The sequence below is a fragment of the Dermacentor andersoni genome, chromosome 1, assembly GCF_023375885.2.
Source record: "Dermacentor andersoni chromosome 1, qqDerAnde1_hic_scaffold, whole genome shotgun sequence".
In the NCBI taxonomy this organism is placed as follows: Eukaryota; Metazoa; Arthropoda; class Arachnida; order Ixodida; family Ixodidae; genus Dermacentor; species Dermacentor andersoni.
The window spans coordinates 128,852,392-128,872,875 of record NC_092814.1 but is presented as its reverse complement, the minus strand read 5'-3'; the positions used below and the strand labels follow the sequence as shown (position 1 = coordinate 128,872,875).

The 20,484-nt window shown below is 47.7% G+C and overlaps 1 protein-coding gene and 1 long non-coding RNA gene across 4 annotated transcripts in view; one reads left to right on the top strand and one right to left on the bottom strand.

Moving 5' to 3' along the window:
- The first annotated feature begins 7,725 nt into the window (after positions 1-7,725).
- Ctr1A (Copper transporter 1A) overlaps positions 7,726-20,484 on the top strand; it is a 39,777-nt gene continuing 27,018 nt past the window's right edge. For 2 of the 3 annotated variants that reach the window (XM_050191403.3, XM_055062020.2), the window contains exon 1: positions 7,726-8,169. The gene's annotated coding sequence lies outside the window, so the exon portion shown is untranslated. Of the gene's footprint in view, positions 8,170-14,707; positions 14,769-20,484 lie in introns of all 3 variants that reach the window. The other variant, XM_055062019.2, reaches the window with a different exon arrangement.
- On the bottom strand, positions 13,371-14,701 carry LOC129380587 (uncharacterized). Its single transcript, XR_008608747.2, has 2 exons — positions 14,394-14,701; positions 13,371-13,728 (listed from the first exon to the last, which is right to left on the bottom strand). It is a non-coding gene; the product is annotated as an uncharacterized lncRNA (long non-coding RNA).

Below are 20,484 nucleotides of genomic sequence, written 5' to 3'. Positions count from 1 at the left end.
AGCGATTAAAATTATTTTTAACCGCTATCGACGACTTGATTCCCCGACAGGATTGCTACACCGTGCAGATTTACCCTCACTCCAAAGTCGAGCTAAAATTCACCGCCTGAAGTTCTTATATATGCTACTGCACAACTATTTTTAGACCACACAACATACGTCGAGACTAATAAAACAAGACACCTACGTCACACACTTGATCTCACACTCCAAGAATATTCGTGGAACAACAACATATTTTATCATTGTTATTTTCCCTAGATGCATTCGGGAATGGAATGCTCTTGACTTACGAGCAATAAAAACAGCGCTAAACGACAGGACGAGTGAAGGGACACAGACAACAGCGCTGACTAACAACCAAAGTGTCTTTATTCTTTGTCTGCATATATATGCTCCGCCGCTATCTCAAACCACAGAATCAATAGAATTGGGCATGCGCAGGGGGATTGCAATTAATGCGATAGGAAGGCAATATCTCCTTCGGAAGGAGAGAAATAGAGGGAAGGCTTACACATGCTTCGCCGCTAACGTGAATGTGGAAAGCTTCGAAAATAAGGCGTGCGCTGTCGTCGCGGTATTTTGACAGGTAGGTTACATCTTCGAAAGATGACTTGCAGCCGCATTCATTGCAATGCAGTGATAACTGACTATCTGTTGCTCGTTTTTGAAATTTGTTTGAGTGCTCGCGCATGCGGTCAGTAATGCACCGCCCCGTTTGGCCGATATAAAAACGCTTGCATGAAAGGGGGATCTTATAAACCACACAGTCACAACAGTCACCAATAAACCTCTGTCTGTGCTGCTTTTTACAACTTCTTTTGTTGTTCTTGGTTACCTTATTGACTTGATGGCACAGGCTACCTAACTTATTTTTGGCAGTGAACAGCAACCTGACGCCTGCCCTGCGCTGACAACCTTTTTGAGATTGTGCGCAACCTGGTGCACATATGGTATAACCGCAACCATTTGCCGTGAGCGATTCTCAGATTGAGCAGCTGCCGACTGCTTTCCTTTAAGGTTCGTTGAGAGGCTTTCAGCGATGCTGGTCAAAAGCGGTACCGGGAAACCTGCGAGCTTCAGCCTGGCTACTTGCTTTTCGAAGCTTACATCCACTTGGTGGTCACAAGACCGGATGAGGGCCGCCTTCATGCAGGATCTTGATATACCGCGCTTGACTATCTTTGAGTGCGCGGACGAAAATGGGAGAAGGCTCTTATGAGACCGAGGAGCGTAACACCAACATACATGATTGCTTGAGAACGTTAGCTCCAAGTCTAAGAAACGAAGCTTGTTGTCTGACGGATGCTCCGTGGTCAATTCAAAAGAATCTAAAGCTATGCGGAACAAGTCAAATATTATAGCAGCAGCAGGCTGCGCGTCAGTAGTTTCATGCAAGCGTTTTTATATCGGCCAAACGGAGTGGTGCATCAATGACCGCATTCGCGAGCACTCACACAAATTTCAAAAACGAGCAAAAGTAGTCAGTTATCACTGCATTACAATGAATGCGGCTGCAAGTCATCTTTCGAAGATGTGACCTACCTGTCAAAATACCGCGATGACCGCGCACGCCTTATTTCCGAAGCTTTCCACATTCACGTTAACGGCGAAGCATGTGTAAGCCTTCCCTCTATTTCTCTCCTTCCGAAGGAGATTACCTTCATATCGCATTAATTGCAATCCCCCTGCGCATGCCCAATTCTGTTGATTCTGTGGTTTGAGATAGCGGCGGAGCATATATATGCTGACTGAAAGAATAAAGACACCTTGGTTGTTAGTCAGCGCTGTTGTCTGTGTCCCTTCACTCGTCCTGTCGTTTAGAGCTGTTTTTATTGCTCGTAATCATGAACCAACCAGCCCAAATGCGTACTCTTCTGCTCTTGACTTACTTGTCGAACAACGAAGAATTGATGATTTTCTTGAACTGTTGCATAACACACTTAATACGTACTCATCAGCCTGATGACATAGTATTTGTTTGTATTCTCCATGTGATTATTTTGTTTTTCTATTGGCATGCTTGTCAACATTCGTATTCATACTTAGTGTTGTACGTATATTCCTTTCTTCTTATTTTGTACTTGTTTAGCAAATCTGCCCCTGACAATTATTATTGTTGTAACTGCTTATGTGTAAACTTTTCGTCTTTTCTTTTTTCGTACTCCACTGCTGTAATAACCCTGTGAAACGGTTGACAGTATGTTGAAATAAATAAATAATAGATAAATAGCTGTTCAGTAAGAATCGCATGTTGAAATTTTATATTTCTCACCCACTTGTTTTAACGCTCGTAACGATGTAATAAAAAAGTAACATTTTCATTTTTATCTGCGCAAAATGATAGCATCGACTGCTACGATAATTTGAATTTTATTGCAAACTTTATTTTCTTTTTTAGCATCTGTGCATGAAGCGCATTTATCTTTTTTCATTCGAACAATATTGAGAACCAATATAGAACCATTAGAGCCACTTTCATTCGTTCTGTTCTTCTTTACGAGTGGCGGTTATCTCCGAAACTCTACCATCACTTTCGGTTTTCGTGCTTTTCTTCACTTGGCTATGGTGTTAGGCTGCTGAGCACGAGGTCGCGGGATCGAATCCCGGCCACGGCGGCCGCATTTCGGTGGCGGCGAAATGCGAAAACACCCGTGTACTTAGATTCAGGTGCACGTTAAAGAACCCCAGGTGGTCGAAATTTCCGGAGTGCTCCACTACGGCGTGCCTCATAATCAGAAAGTGGTTTTGGCACGTAAAACCCCATAATTAAATGATTAATTTTTTTTTTCACTCTAAATTTACGTAGTCATAACTGATACTGTGGTAGATTCAAGGCTTTAATTATACATGATTTACGTACATAGGTAAAGTTGGCCTGCGCGGCGGTTGACCCGAAAGAAAACAGTGTCACAATTTGCGGGACAGGTCCTAATATGTATTGGCTAGGGAAAAAAAAACGTCCTTAATTATATACTTCCCTTTGAGAGCACTGTCCATTAAAGTTAGCTCATAGAAATCGATTCAAACTTCATTCAAAATCATTTTGAACGTACTCCAAAAGTATTGTATTTGATTCGGTGCGATGTTGGACGAATTCGTGTTTGATTTAGTTTGTAAAATATATGATTTCCAGGCACGACGAAGCTTAACCAAAATGTAGTTTATCTTGGTTTCACGTGTCCTTCGTTTTCATACGCCCTGTCGAATTCATGTTGCAGCTACACCGGCCTTCCACTCAACTTAAACCGCCGCACACGTCTGCTATATTTAAAAACAGTGGCAGCACATATGCATCATGAGGCAAAACGTGCAAAACATGCAAAATATGCGTTCACATGTTCGACGTGTTCGTTACGCTACTCTTCGGTATTATAAGTAGTATAATCTCACGGCTTTCCATTGTCATTCAGAGCGACTAATTTTGCTCCGCACATGCACTAACGTTGCCAATGATCGGATGCGCGAGTCGAGAGCACTGTGAGGGCATACAAAAAGCGCAACAATGACAAGATACCGCGCAAAATTACGAGTGGATGACACCCGGTAAAGAGTCGCTGCTAAATTCATTCAAAATGCTTGGCGTGCTTCGAGCGACGTGAGAATGTGAAAGCCTTTCCAAACATTCCTTAGATGCCTACTAATTCGGCTACATTTTAACTACTGATAAATCATATAGACAAGCACGCGAACATGCACCGTAGGGCCTCTTTGATAAAAAAGTGCGCACCTATAAAGCCACCGCGTGCAGCTTGCTTTGGAAAGAAAACACGATTGCGTTTAGGCACGCCGAACACTGTCATAATTTTTACAAGGCCGTCGACTTTTGAGCCGTTGTGATGTTTTCAACCATAACAGTTAGGGCGAATTGGCGGCGCCCTAGTAAATTTCCCAATGGACGTCAGGGCCTTGAAAACGCTCCTTCGAGCAGTCAATCACTGCAGCTTAGATTTGTTGCTGTAAGCAAACGGCTCAACATTTCTAGCATGAGATTTACAAGTTGGTAGTAGTGTTTGTGGTGGTAGTGTTGGTGGTGGTTCGAGGAGTTTATTGCGGTAGTAAATGTATATATGCACGCTCGAGGCACGATCGCGCCGCCGGCGTCGCGCTGTGCTGGTATCGACGACGCATATGCACGGCCCGCGCATGGAGGGTCTATTTGTTTTTCTTTCTTTTTTTTTGCCCTCACAAAATAAAACATGGGAGAGAGATTGGAGGAACTAAAACTGTGGTGGTGAACGTCCCGAACGTGCGCAGTGGGTTATGCGGGGCGCTGTAGTGGAGTACTCCACGGATTGATTTTGACCACTCGGGGTTTTGAAACTGCCCCCACTGCGCGTTGTGCGAGAGTTCTTGCATTCCACCCCCATGAGAATGCAGTCGCCTGGAATCTGATCCACGACCTGAGCAGCGCAGCACCGTAGCCACCGCGACGGGTGCTTGGAGCTGATAGAAGCCCTGTTTGTTGGCCTCAATCTGCAGCGGGCGCCTGAACGCGGCCAGAGAGGGAGGCAGAGATAAAGTGGAGAAAGAGGCTCTCAGAACTCGCGTTGGCGCTCGGGTCGCATGTATGACACATAGCTCCCCGCGGGTCACATTGTGGCCCGCCGTTGGCCTCGGCGACATATGTAGGCTATAGGGAGGGGGCGGTGCGATCGCAAACTCAAGAAGGTCACGCGGGACACCCACTCCGCGCGTTTGTGACCCCTACGATATAAAGAGTTACTGGAAAGTGACTGTTCTTTATCCTTTCGTCGCACCCGTCGTGGTTACTCAGCACTGGCTATGGCGTTGCACTGCTGAGTACGAGGTCGCGGGTGCCGATTCCCGGCCGCGACAGTTACACGCAGGATGGGGGCGGCATGCAAGAATGGGTCGGCTGCGTGCCTTGGGTGCACGTCAGAGAAGCTGCAGCTGGTCAACATTAAGCCGGAGGCTTGCACTACGGCGCCCCTCATAGCCTGCAGTGCAGTTTACTTCATAATTTATTTATTCATTTCTTCACAAACAGCCATCTTTTTGTTTTAAACGATTTCAACTTTTGCCAGTGGATGCTACCAGTATGAAAATGCTGCGCTCTTTTTAGAAGCGAGCTTTACAGACGGGAGTGGGAGTACACAGAAATAAGAAATACAAAATAAAAAGTGAAATGAAATGCGTAAACATCTGCAGGCACAAATGAGGATGCAGTTTTCGAGGCTCACATAACTGAAAAATTATATACGATCCGAAGTACAGTGTATACCCGCCGTGGTTGCTCAGTGGCTATGGTGTTGGGCTCCTGAGCACGAGGTCGTGGGATCGAATCCCGGCCACGGCGGCGGCATTTTGATGGAGGCGAAATGCGAAAACACCCGTGTACTTAGATTTAGGTGCACGTTAAGGAACCACAGGTGGTCAATATTTCAGGAGTCCTCCACTACGGCGTGCCTCTTAATCAGAGAGTGGTTTTGGCACGTAAAACCCCATAATTTAATTCTTTAAGTACAGTGTATACAAACAAGGCGAAAAAGAAAATAATCAACATTCACTTCGCGCGTCATATTTAAATAACTGTGTATCAACGAACCAAACAAGTCATGGTCTGAAATGCAAACGATATTCGAAGGAACCTGGTTCCAGTCTTTGGACTTGCGCGGGTAGAAAGTATAAAGGTAGTGGGTATAAAGGAAACGGGCAGAACGATAAGACGGGGTCGTGACAAATTGGCTTTTCAAAACTGCACGATGGTATATCTCGTGAAAAAGCGTAAGACGAGATGCTTTGCGGCGTGATTCAAGTGATTGCAAGGAAAGGGTGCGTTTCATCGAAGTGATATTGCTCGTAGGATGACAGTTAGATTATATAAAACGTGCTGCGTTATTCTGTACCACTTCAAAAGAGTAAGTTAAGTGCGATTGAAAAGGGTCCCAAGTGGAGCATGCGTATTCAAGTTTCACACGCGCTAGTGTTTTATGCATTGTTAGTTTCACAGCTACTGAGCGCGACGAGAGTTACGCCGCAGGTATCCTAGCGTACGGTTACCATTGTTATTAACGTAGTTAATGTGGTGTTTCCAGCTTAGGTCAGATGTTAATTATATAAATCCCAAAGTACTTATAAGAAGTAACCGTATCTAAAGTAGCGCTGTTTAGGGTATAGTTAGCAGGAGGTACGTTAGTACGATCGAGAAACGTGTAAGGCTGCATTTTTTAGTGTTCAGGTCCATATGCCATGTTCTGCACCAACGAGCAATACTAGAGATGTCAGCTTGTAAACAATTAACATCTAGGTTACTTGATATTTCGCGGTAAACAACACAGTCATCTGCGAAGAGGTAAATTGAAGAGCTTACGCAATCTGGCAAATCATTAATATAAATGAGAAACAGTAATGGGCCCAATACAGAGCCCTGAGGCACGCTAGATTTAACAGGAGAGGACGGTCAGCTAGAATTATTGGTAACAACGCGCTGTGAATGATTAGGTAAAAAAAAAGAAAGAGAAAAAAAACTTAATCGAAGTGAGAATTCAATCAGTTCACCTTATCATAGAGATAAATTTATGTGACTTAATTTTTTTTTCGAATCTTTCACATAGTCTTATCTACCTCCAATGTTCCAGCATCATCTTTCTTATATCTGCATTTTTACTTATTAATCTCCCCTTGGCGGCTTCTATATTCATAGCGCTCTCTGTGCTGGTTGTCTTGTCCACTGGGGGGGGGGGGGGGGGGGGGGGGCTGAAGGAGATCGCACTTTATTAAAATGTATGAAAGCGGTTCTCTGGAAGTAGTGCGCTCCGGGGCTGCGCAAATGCATTTGTACGACCATTATTGTTACAGTGCCCGCGGTATACCACTGTTCAGCAGTGGGTGCACAAATGGTGGCTAATGAGCTGTTGCTATAGGGGAGCTAGATGCGCAGCCTTACTCAGAGAAGTCAGGGATGTCATGCCCATTTGTCTCGGTGCGTTTTCGGGAAGCTAGATGTACAATTATGGGTGGATGAAGTCAAGAATATACTGGTGATCATGACAAAAACGTTTGAAGTAGCTTTCTTAAATTAGTGAAGATCCCCGTGCAGAATGTCCACATTCAGCAGCGTCATAACACGGCCTTGTGGACGAAGGGAGGAGCTGTGAGTGGTTTTGCTTCACCACCTCCCAACGATCGACAGAGTCTACCGATGGCGCAACTATACACGCGGGCCCAGAAACGCCCGAAGAGTCAACACGAGCCAGCGTGAAACTACAAGGACAGACAGGACTCTTATATACTAGCACTCCCGCGTTCGACAGTGTTCGTAATCTGGCCCGTGCTGCGCGGGAATGATGTAAGGAAACTGGAACAGTACAGCAGTTGGTTAACATAGCTGGAGAAGCAAGAAGTGGAAGTGTGGGCTACCACATTATCCCCGGACCACACCACATTATATTGTGACCCTGTGACGCCTATAGCTCCAAACGCATCTTTATACGGCTATTGTTCTGTTAGCATACCGACCAAAATTGTATTGTCGGCGTAGTCGAGCTTCATCTGCGTTATCAGCCAGACGTGGCGGCGTATTTTCGCGTCCATCGGCTGAGATTTCCCCTCTACTATATCTCCTTGTTTCCGCCACGCGCTGCGCCTCTTCGGAAAACGCGCGATTCAGCCGTCCCTTTATCAGCCCGGAACTTTCTGCCACGCATATTGCACTAGCTGGGAGCAATCTTCGATTACCATAGGTAGCTTGTTTGTTGGCACCAAACGTGTCAATACAGCAGCGGTGTGGTCGTGCGGCTTGGACAGCGACCCATCAGCGCGTTTTGCAAACCACACGGAGGCGGAACCTCGTCCCTTCGACTGCCTTCGGCACAAGGTTCTGTTCTTGCGCGGCGCAGAAAGAGGAAAGCAGCCAGATACTATTTGGAATCGTTTAAGAGAACCTGCATGCCTTCACTATAAAACTTCCGCCTTTACACCATCTTTAGAGTTTGGCCGTATACGGATTATTCCGATTCGTTTAAAAAGAAAACAGTGATCCGTAATAAAAAAACAACGATTCGAATTTATCCAAACTTCGAATTTAGGGACCGTATTTGTGATTACGTGACCGCGCCGTGGCTACATTCGCGGAAAAAAGTGCGAGAAATTGGAGGCGTTCGTCGGGCCAAAAAACTCCTCGTGGAACCGGCTCATCAAGCTGAGGTAAGAAACATTCAAACGAACTGCTCTCAATAATTAAGGAACTAGAAGCTGAGTTTACTCTTTTGCATGACGTATACCGTCCATCTTAAGAACCTTTTAAAGCGCAACAAAAAGACGGGTCACGAAAAACGTCACGTCCTTTTGCTGCCGCTTTAAAAGTTTCCTGAGATAAACTTCAACCAACTATAGCCCGTTTGTCCATCCTGTTGTATACCGTGTCCTTGCCGTGCGCCTATCAGGTGCCGCTAAGCGGATGGAATGACGCGCCTGCGACAGCATATGCGCGGACGTCGACTGGATGCATGACATTGCAGACGAGGAGAAAAGCTGTTAAGTCATTCCGAGGTATACTACGCTGCTGTTGCCGAAAAGTTGAGCCGTGCCGTGCGCCGGTACATTTTTCACGACTTGCTGAGTGTCATTCTGGTGTACTGTGCTGAGATCGCGAACTCGAACATGAATGCGGAACACCAAGAAAAGTTCGACACGCATGAGCAGGTGTTTTGTGCCGTCTTACCGCGCACGTGGGGTAGGACTCTACCTTGCTGGCAAGTAATATCTCAGAATATCAGACGTCAAGAAATCGTTCAAGCATTAGTTTTCTAGAGATGATGCAACCCCGAGACCGACCCGTGTTTTGACATACTGCGCTGGATCTATATATGCTGGCTTTTCCTGTATGTGTATAGTGCGAACATTCCAAGGGGGTTCTTGAAATTTCGTTCGGTAAATCGGGAAGAGCGTGCTACAGTGACAGATTCTCACGTGGTAAATTGCGTCTATATATATTGTAGTAAATTATGATTGCAATAACCCTATACTGTTTTTGTAAATGTTGACTGAAAATGAACTCTCCCGTGGCTATACATACTGCCTCTTCTTTTTCTCTTTTCTTTTGCAATAATGGTTGTGTTTAAGGTATATATGGGCGAAACTAAAAGATGAATACCACTAGAAACACCGGAAAACTCCGAATTTCATTGCGCCGTAAACGAAAGCTCCGATTTTTGCGGGAAGACTCCGAGGAACACCCTTTGATTTTTCACCAAAATGAACTCCGAACACGCAGAACCCTCAGTAGCCCGAGACTCCGAGAGCCAACAGACATAATCATTATACCTTTCTGTGCACATGTAGCACAAAAAATGAACAGCCTGCCTCACCCGCGATCAGCGTGTGACGGTATAGTCGCATTGCATTATTTCTGCCAACCGCTGTTGTTTTCGATTACTATAGCGATAGCAATTATACGGTTATGCAGGCCGCGCACTCGCAGCGTCGGCGTCATGTCCCAACTTGGGCGATTAAGCAAAGAAAATGAAACATTTTACAGACGATTACGATAAATCCTAATGGGAATTTCGAGCGCAGCTGTTTAGGTATTTTGAATTCGCGATATATTATGGAAAATAATTTTATCCTGAAGGACAAGGTGCCCTCGGCGGCGGCGCTAAGCCTCTGTTCGGGCAGCTCGTTTAGTAGCAGCGGCAGGCGAAGCACTTTCACCGGTTGCGTCGCTCATTGCACGGAAACCGCGAACACGGGAACCCGTGGCTCGCGCGGAACGTATGATCTCTAGCGGCGGCGGCGCCGCAAGCGCTGGGCTTAAAGTCAAAGGGAACGCACGGGGACCCGGCCCCCATTCGATTTTTCAAGAGGCTGAAGTACAGTGTAGCCACTGTAACTGAAGGGAGACTTTAAGCCCTGCGCAGGCGAAGTAGCGCATGCGCAGTGGTCCGAAGCCCCCGCCAGCGCTTTGTTTCGGCACTGGCCGCATGCCTGGTCGTGCCGGCACTCCGCTTTCCACCTCACCCTTTTCTCTTTACCCTCCCCCGCTTTCCTCCTCGCCTCTTTCATCCCCCCCGCTGCTGCTGGTGGTGATGGTACGAACTTATTAAAATTCTGCTCGGGTAAGATCTGGCAGGCCCGAGTCCTAGGATGGCTACTCACGAGGAGCGACCCTTTCGGCCCAGGCAACGAGGGGTTTTTGTAGTTTTTAATCTGGCGTTCTCAGCAGCCCCTCCCACGTCTGTTGTGAGGGGGCTGGCAGGAGCGACCTGAGAGGGGGCAAGCGCTCGCACCCCAAATCATGTGATTTTGGTTAGCCAATGTTTGATTTGTGCAGTTTTGACATATTGGGTTTCATTGCCCGTTAGTAATTATGGCTAGCCAATGTGGGCTGGGGAACGATTTAGTTTGGATTCGACGCAGGATCGAGGCTTGTGTTCGCGTGAGGTTTGCGTTTGGAGGCGGATAGATTCGCCTTTTGTGCTTGTAGTAGTTTGTTATTTCGTAGTATGCCCTCGGTGCCTCATCCATGGGATCCAAGTCTGAGGTGCACACCTTCCGGTTGATTAGACCTCGGGCTATCCAGTGCGCTTCCTCATTCCCTTGATTCCCCGAATAGGCAGGAACCCATACGACTTCAATAGTATCTTCATTTGTGAAGTCCCGTAGGACTCGCGCCGCGCAGACGCCTATGCTGCCTCTAGAAATGTTGACGATTGCCCTTTGGAGTCGCTTATGACGGTTTGCACGGAAGGATTTGTGATGACCAAAGCAATGGCAGTCTCTTAAGTTTCCACGGTGGACGCTGTTTTTATGGTCGTGGCGTTGAGGATACTTCCCTCTCCGGTCACGGCGCTCACTGTACGTAAATTTATACGTAACTTTCGTGGTTTTGCTTTGCTGCATCCACATACGCGGTGTGCTGGTTGCTTTGGTACCTTTATTGAAGGGCCTTGGCTCTGGCAGACCACCTCTTGTCGTGTCGTCCAGAAAGCATGTTCTTGGGTAATGGTTCTATGACGAAACGGTGTTTGATCGCACCGAGTAGTGTGGTTCGTCTTGGTGAATTCATAACGGGATTCAGACTGAGTTTACTCAGAATGACCCTGCCAGTTTGCGCTTGGTGTGTGTTCTTCTCTTACGTCCGTGTTTTTTTTTTTTTGCGCAATAATACTTGAGTAATGGATTACCAACTTGCCCGGAATGCTGCTCTCATTAAGACCCTGCCAGTTGCGGTGCTGGAGAGTCGTTCACGTTGGGCTGTTTTATGGGCCTCCATGAGTTCGTCTAGGGTATTGTATATACCTAGCTCAAGTAATCGTTGAGTGTTGGCATACCTCGGGAGACCAAGGGCTGCTTTATGAGCTGTGCGAATGACACTGTTAATCTTTTCCTTGTCAGAAAGGCGCAGGTGGTAGTATGGGAACGAATGCACGATGCGGCTGACCAGGAAAGCCTGCGTCTGATGACAGAGATCGGCCTCCTTCATACCACAGTGTCGTGTGGCTACTCGTCTGAGCAGGCCACATATATGGCGGGTTGTCGTCTATAATCGGACAATTGCCTCAGAATTATAGGTGTTATGCTGAATTAGCATGCCCAGGACTCTTATTGTCAGTACGGGCGGAACTGGGCCGTTTCCATATTGACTCGTATAGGCGAGGTGGCGTTCCTTTCGGTGGCAGGTTTGGTCGATTTATCTCGGATGACGAGAAGCTCGTATTTTGTCGGGGAGCAGGCGAAACCATTTTGTCGCACAAAATTGCGTACAGTATCCGCGGCCGCTTGTAATGCTTCCGTGATTTCGCCATCGGAACCGCTATTGGTCCAGATGGGGATGTCATCAGCATAGATGGAGTGCTTGATATGCGGGATCCTTTCCAGTAACGGGGGCAGGTTTAAACGCATGGTCACATTGAAAAGGAAGGGGGAGAGGACCGCACCCTGAGGGGTGCCCCTTGTACCTAATTGAACTTGTCCGCTTTTAATGTCCCCAAAATGTATTTCTGCAGTGCGATCCTTGAGAAAGCTTGTAATATAGCTATAGGTGCGCTTCCGGACAATCATTTGGGCTATATTTGTGAGTATTTATGCGTGTGACACATTGTCAAACGCTTTACTCACGTCCAGCCCTAGAATTGTACGGGTGGCTCTTATAGGGCCCGGGTGTAGGATATCTGTATTAAAATGGAAAGTTGGACGAGATGGTATACATTCCTAATGGTAACAGCGTGAACAAGACGACGACGGAGTGACAGGACAGCGCTGGTCCTGTGTGCTATGTCACTCCGTCGTCGTCTTGTTCGCGCTGTTACCATTATGAATTTAGGAGATCTTGCTGAATTTGCCACATAATGTCTTGAGTGTACAGATTTGGTCTGAAGCCTATCACCGTATGGGGCAGTAGCCCATTGCTTTCAGTGTACTCGTTTAGCCTGTTCAGAATGACGTGTTCCATAACCTTCCCCAGGCAAGAGATTAAGGAGATGGGGCGGAGATTCTCCAGCTCCAGCCTCTCGCCTGGTTTGGGTACGAAAATCACGTTTGCATGTTTCCAGCTGGTGGGTATAGTTCCCTCTTTCCAGTGGATGTTGAAAAAGTTGCTGATTTCAGTAACTGACTGATCGTCTAGGTTCCGTAGCATCTTATTGGTGATGCGGTGCTCCCCAGCCGCCGCTGTAGTTTTTATGTTGTTGCTCTCCGCATTCGCTTTCACCTTTCTCTGTGCTCGTTCGCTCGGTTACGCCGGTGCCAAGGAGGATATATAAAACTTGCTGGAGTGGAAGCCGCCTATACGCGCCTATGGGCAAGGGTGAAGCCGCGCTGAACGGCCGGCGGCCATCTTACCAGAGGCAAAAGGCAACGGCGCAACCGCGCCTGTCCGCGCTTCTACTTTTTCGCGCTGCTCATGAAGGCGCTAGCATTCAGAAACCAATGAAAACAAGTGCTTCTGGTTGTAAACGGTTATCTCCCATCAACTGTAGCAGCCAACTGGCGTGAAGAAGGCTATTTAACTGCGGAAATATTAAGGAGAAAAGCATAGCGCAGCCGCGCTTTTTCGCGTTTACAAAGCAACGCTAACGAGCGGTTCTAGTATTAAACGTCTATTTTTCTTCAACCAGAGGGAAACTGGCATGTACAAGGCAGTTTGCCAGTTCAAATATTAAGCAGAAAAGCTTAGCACTGCCGCGCTCGTGCTTTTCCGCGCTGCGGATGACGTTGCTCGCATTTACAGAGCAACAAAAACGAGTGGTTCTAGTTATATCCATTTATTTTCCATCAGCTAGCAGAAAACTGGCATGTAAAAGCCAGTGTAACTGTACAAATATTAAGGAGAAAAGCGTAATGCAGCTGCGCTCGCGCTTTTTCGCTTTGCTGATGCAGCTGCTCCCATTTAGAAAGGAATGCAAATGTGTGGTTCTAGTTGTAGTCGTTTATTTACCATCAACCAGCAGCCAACTGATACACAGAAGGAAGTTCAAACGAGCAGATATTAAGGAGAAAGTCTCACATACAGTCAAGAACACCATGACAAACACCCTACTGGTGATTGAAAATAATCACCCTCGACAAAAGTGGTCTCACTTTGTTTTTGATCAGTTCACAGTTTCGTTCTTTCGTCATGTGGTGTATTCTCACTTTTATATATTCTTCAGCGATTTTTTTGCACAAAATATAAATATGGTTATCAAGTGGATCAAGATCAAGGATGTGGTCCTCCAGTTTCTGGAACCAGTCTTCATGCTTCCGGCCTGGACGCTTCCTTTTCACCTGAAATAGACGCCATATGTACATTTGATGAGTCTCAAGTCACAGAAAAATAAGAGCAGTTGTAAAGCTATGCCTCGTTTGCTACCAAAACTTACTGCTTCATAAAGGTGGATGTATGTTATTTTCAAATTTTGCTTAAGCATCTTTTCAAATCATTAGCCTGTTTATTTTGTTTAGCATCTGAGCTTGCATATTAATTAGATCTCTTTACGTCACCACCGACTCGCGCTTACTGAACAGATTTGCAGACTGGAGCCGCATCTGCAGCCTACGGTTATGAGTAGCAGTTTTCGTACTTTTTATCCTATGAAAATGAAAAAAAAAAATTGAAGCTGTGCAAAATCTAGGCGCAATAGCGGTCTCTATCCAATGTCATGGTTACAGCTTAGCTGAGGCGACCCTGCCAGACGGCAAATTTGGTGTAATTTTCATAGAATGTCATTCAAAGGTAATGCCTTTCATTAGCTGTGACAATGGTAAATTTAATGACATTAGTTGAAAACGACATCCGCGGTCTAATGAGCTCGAGAAACTCAGTCGCATTTCTCGCTTTTGCAGCTGGCAGGGCACACAGTGTTGATTTTTATCCGGCTTATCACGGTCACTTCTTCTCAACGAAAACGAGACCGCCACAAATACATCGCGCGACTTTCTAACATACTCACGGGCTTCTGTAGATGCTCCGGAAACGTAGGGAACACAGAAGGAACACTACCCGCACGTAGTCGTGTTGTCTGTCCGGTGCGGTCGAAGCACTCCGGCGCGAAATGCACACAGCAAAGGCGATCTCCATCTTTCGCATGCCACCTTTCACGGTGAACAGCCCGCTCCCACAGGCTCCGCAGCTCCGGATCTTTTGGAAACCTGTCGGCAATTCCAGGACTATTAGTCGTTGCGCACACACACACAACTTATCAGTTGACATCCATCGGCAACGCGAGCGTAGTGGCTCAATGAACGTGTTCTCGTGTACTTACAGGTGAAACGTGAGGCCACAACCCTTCTTCAGCCTGTTCGCACATCCGTAGGCAACGCAAGAGGTAACCATAATCAAATCGATGGTGTTTACATGCCCCTCACATCAAATTGCACTGCATACCAACTCACGAAAACAGCAGCGAGAGCCGGTGCCGCCGGCGCCGAGCGCGCTTTCTGCCTCTGGTAAGATGGCGGACGGAGGCTTCAGTCGGAGCGCGCTCTCTCCACTCCAGCAATTTTTATATATCCTCCTTGGCCGGTGCCGAGGCCGACGCTCGCCGCAGGAACGGGCAACTGAAGGTGGGGACACATGAGCGGAGAGTTCTGCGAACTTCGCAACGGCGCGCCGGTGTGGGACCAGTCGCGACGGCCGACCGGCGGCCTCCGCCTGTGTCCAGATATGACCGGCATGCCGCATGCGAAGTCCCGTACCGGCGAGCGGCAGCAGCGAATGAGAGCGGGGAGAGCGCAACGTCACGATGACGTTGTAGCTAAGTCAGCGGCGCGCCTGAATAAAACAAAAAGAAAAGCAAAACCCCCTGCAAAAACATGTTGCCAGCGTCATAACAAAGCTTGCGCTAAAGTTAAACATCGTTTGTTACTCTTTTATTACAACAATTATGCCACACCAGAATGTACAGGGGAGTTTATTTATATTGAAAGACGATGATACCACACGTTAAAAGAACGTGAATTGCCCGTATGTTTTCGATTTCTTCACGTGGATTGAAAATAGGCGGAGCTTCACCAAACCGGTGCCGCCGGCGCGCCGCTGCTGCCGTCGCTCCCATGCAAGGAAAAATACTAGTAGCATGGAGGAAGGAAACTGAGGAGATGCCCTACCCCCTCCTCGCGCTAGGCGAAAAGTGTGGAGGGAATGACGTAGTAAGTTCGCCTTTTTCTTGCTGTTTTTTTTTTTTAATTTCTTTGTTGTAGCGGCCACGCCTTTCGGGCCACAATGGCGGCTTTGTTATTGTTCTGTGCACTCACACGTGTTGCTGCGTGTTGCTCCGTAGGTTTTGTACCGTGGAAAAGGCGCCGTGCGTGCAGGTTTGCGTTGGTCTCCGTGTTTTGTTCGCTGCGTTATCTGGACCGTGCTCTACCGTATGTTGCTGTGGCCAGGTGGGACAGGAGGAACTAAAGTTCGTGAAACGAACGCGCATGCAACGCTATACGCAATGTACCGCGCCACGGCAATAGCAACGGACGAAGGAATATCAGCGGGAAATTTTAACCCTCCTTAGCGGAATCATGCTAACGTGCTAACGATTGTTTAGATTGCTGCGGAGCGCACGCGTCCGGGCAGCTCGGTTGCACGCAGCGCGGCGTGGTCTCGCGAGAAATATAAACAAGAGAGGAGAGCTGGCCCGATAGGCGGAGCAACGCCATGAGCAACGCCAACTTCCGGCTTCACTTTAGCTTCACAAAGAGTGACGTCAGGGCCTCTCCTGAGTTTCCTTCCTCCATGACTAGGAGGGAGCGTCACGTGATTCTGCTAGCCAAATACAAAGCCGCCCCTCCCGCTCGCCGGGGCCTTGTGCGCGGTGTCTTTTGGGCAGGAATAGGCCCACGTTGTTGCCGGACCATTCGTGTTTGTTTGGCACGTGGTAACAATTAGTGGCTTAGGGGCACCTGCCGTCAAAGGCACGTAGGCACGTAGAAAGTACAACGCGTGGGTTTATGCTACGACGGGCGTCGTTGTTAGCTTCATATGCGTTGCCTTGAAACGTGGAGAAAGACTGGGGAGCCAGACCCATGACGACATAATTTTGGAGAGAGAGAGAGAATGAAGAGGAAAGGCAGGGAGGTTAACCAGATATCAGTCTCCGGTTTGCTACCCTACGCTGGGGATGGGAGACAGGGGTTAGAAAGACGACAGAGAGGAAAACGCTAAAAAACAAAAACGGGACACGCACACATGGAGACACACACACGAAAGGCGTTCCAGTTAAAGAAGTTCTCAAAGGCCGGTATATCGCAAAAACGCAATAGAGCTTGCACGGCCTTCTTCTGTGACGTGAGGTCTCTTCGATGGTGTAGAATTCTTTTTTCCGATAGCGGTTGGTCGTCCAGTTAGTCAAGTTCGTGGCGAAGGCATTCCCTCTGTGGACTGTACTGCGGGCAGGCGCACAAAATATGGTCAATTGATTCTTCATGGCCGCAGTGGTCACAGGTTGGGGTGTCGGTCATCCCTATGCGGAACGCATAGGCTTTGGTAAAGGCAACGCCCAAGCACAGTCGATGCAAAAGCATGGCGGCTCCACGGCGAAGCTGTGATGGCGCTCGAAGACTTAATGTTGGATCAAGTGAGTACAGTTGCGTATTTCTTAAAAAGGGGTCATTCCATTGTGACATGATGTACTGCCGAGCAAGCAGGCGGAGCTTCCGTGCTGCGTCAGTTCTGGAAAGTGGAATTGGTACGTGGTGCTCCTGAGTATGGGCTGAACGGGCAGCTTTATCGGCCCGTTCATTGCCGATAATCCCGCAGTGGCTTGGAAGCCATTGGAAAGTTATTTTATGGCCTGCGTCACTTATATGGTGTAACGTCTCTATAATGTGAAATATTAGCTGTTCGTGCGGTCCGCGTCGTAAAGGTGACAGTAGAGACTGCAATGCCGCCTTAGAATCGCAAAATATCGTCCACTTGTGTGGCTGTTTATTACCAATGTAATGAAGGGCAGTAAAGAGCGCTGCGAGCTCTGCTGCCGTCGACGTTGTCGCGTGTGTCGTCTTAAATTTGATTGTTGTGACTGTCGCTGGTATCACGATTGCCGCCGTGGAGCTGCTTGGCAAGACAGATCCATCAGTGTAGATATGTGTAGAGTCACGGTAGTTCTCGTACATAGTAGCGTGAGTTGTTTAAGGGCTGGTGATGATAGATCAGCTTTTTTCGTGATTCCAGGTATTGCGAGGTTGATTTTTGGCTGAGCGAGGCACCATGGAGGAACCGAAGGTCTCGCAGCCGGAGTGAAACAAGTTGGCAATGATTCATCATGTGCGGTAATTGTTTGGCTGAAAGATGTGCGAGGTCTATCCGCTGGTAGAGAGGCTAAGTAGTGATGAGGAATCCTGGTTAGATGCCTTATATGGGTCCTGAGCACTTCAATTTTAATGTGGGTCTTCACAAAGTGGTCTCTAGCCATTGCTATCGTAGCCGCTGTTGATGCACTCCGAGGCAGGCCTAGACAGATCCGGAGCGCTTGAGCCTGGACACTTTGTATTGTACGTAGATTCGTTTTACCTGTGTTGGTTATTGCTGACAAGCTGTATCGCAGAAAATCTAAAAAAAGCACCCTGTACAGTTGTAACATGGCACTTGTTGACATTCCCCAAGTCTTGCCAGTGAAAAACTTGAACAGGTGGCAGATGCCTGTCAATCGTATGATACGTGAGGGCTGCATGATAAGTCCCTGTTGATTATGACGCCTAGAAACTTGTGCGATTGAACATGCGGTATTATGTGGCCATTTATCATTACACTGTAGTTTGTCATGGGTTTGCGCGTAAATGTCACTAGTGCACATTTCTCGGAGGAAATTTCCAGGCCTCGATTACGGAGGTAGATAGCAGTTTGGGTGGCGGCTCTCTGAATTCTCGCTCGCAACTGTTGGCCTGTTACTGCAGACGCCCATATGCAGATGTCATCTGCATACATTGATAACCTGACTGTGCTTGGCACGTGCTCAAGGAGAGCAATCAGGGTTAGATTAAATAACACAGGGCTAAGTACACTGCCCTGGGGGACGCCGCGGCAGTTATAATGTAGAGAAGTATGGCCTTCCTCGGTGATTACAAAAAAGGATCGCATGGAGAGATAGCTCCGTATCCATTGAAACATCCGACCACCAACTCCTACGTCTGCGAGAGCAGAGAGGATGGCTTCATGCGTAACGTTGTCATATGCCCCTTTGACGTCGATGAACAAAGAAGCGCAGAGACGCTTACGACATTTCTCATGCTGAATGTAGGTGACCAGGTCGACGACGTTATCGATCGATGATCGACCACGTCGAAAGCCCGCCATGGCATCTGGGTAAGTGTTGTGGTACTCCAAGTACCACTCCAGGCGTCTAAGGACCATCCTCTCTATTACTTTGGCCACACATCTTGCCAAAGCGATCGGGAGATATGACGCGAGTTCCAGCGACGACTTGCCAGGCTTCAGCAGTGGAACAAGACGACTTGTCTTCCAGCTTGTTGGTAGCGCACCATCTCTCCAAGATTCATTGTATAACACAAGGAGAGCACCTCTCGCTCGCTCATCCAGATGACACAGAGCTCGGTAGGAAATTCCATCAGGTCCTGGCGCTGATGCACGGCCACACAAAACTAATGCTGCCTTAAGTTCGTGGATAGAGAATGGTAGATCCATGCGGTGATCACGTGGTGGCGGACAACTACTCGAAGGCGTTGGAATGTTGGGAGCTGTGAGTTGGCCGGGTAATCTGGCGCAGAAATCCTCTGCCACGTCAATCTCCGGTCTCTTTTGAGAGAGGGCAAGAGCCTTGAATGGGAACCGCTGTACGGGGAGTGTCCGGAGACTGCGCACCGTTCTCCATAGTTGCAATAAAGGCTTGCGGGGATCTAGGGACTCACAGAAGGCAGTCCAAGGTTGCGTTTCGAGCTTGTCTAACCGGCGCTGGATCTTTTTTTGCGTGCGTCTGGCGGTCCGTAAATCGTTCATTGTCTTCGTACGTCGGTATCTTCGTTCAGCACGTCGTCGGATTGCTCGAAGTCGTCCTAGATCCACATCAAATTCCGTCAATTTCGAAGAGCATGTGAGAGTGCGCATTGTGTCTTGCTCCGCGCTCTTTATTGCCTCTTCCAAGTCGAAAGATGGATTGGCGTCGCAGTGTTCTTCCATCACAGACTGAAATTTAGACCAGTCCACTCTTTGGATCGTATCTCGTATTTTGGAAGGGGACAATCCTCTGATCTTGACGTACGTGGGGATATGGTCGCTCCCGTGAGTCTCTATGTCTGCAAACCATCCAGCACGTCTGACAAGGCTTCGTGAGACAAAAGCCAAGTCAAGACAGCTGCTGTATGTGGAGCCACGTAGAAACGTAGGGCTTCCATCATTCAGCAGCCAAAGTTCATTACTGGAGGTGAAAGATACCAGAGCTCTGCCTCTCGCGTTGACCTTCGAGCTTCCCCAGAACTAGTGTATGATGGGCGTTGAAATCTCCAGTAACGACCCAGCGACCTGTAGTTGAGGATAGGATGTCTCGTAGTCTTTTGTGACCAAATCGACTTGACGGAGATAGGTAGGTGCCCACAAAAGTAAACGTAAAATTATTTTTTCTTACTGTTAGGCATATATATTGATTATCGTCGTTAGCTGGCACAGGCTGATGAATGTAAGTGAGGCCACGGCGAATAAACACCAAAACCTTACTGCTTTCACCAACAGTTGACGACATAAACGATTCATATCCAGAAAGCCTGATCTGGTTCGATAAGTTCGGCTCGCAAATGACGATAATGGGAAACATATTGGCATACACGAAGCGATGGAAATCCGAAATGCGCGCTCTCAGTCCGCGGGCATTCCACTGGAAAATAGCTGCTTGTCGGACCCCATCCCTGAAAGACAGTGGATGGGGAGCCATGATCTGCTTAAGGGTTGCCAGCACCGGACTCAGAGCGTCCAGTACTTGAAGCGCACTTCTGGCAGACGGTGTGTGCATGTTGTTTAGCAACACGCGAATGGCATTCATTAAAGGCCTAATAAGAGCTATCACTTGCTCATCTGTTTTCCGCGACTCCTCGGATACA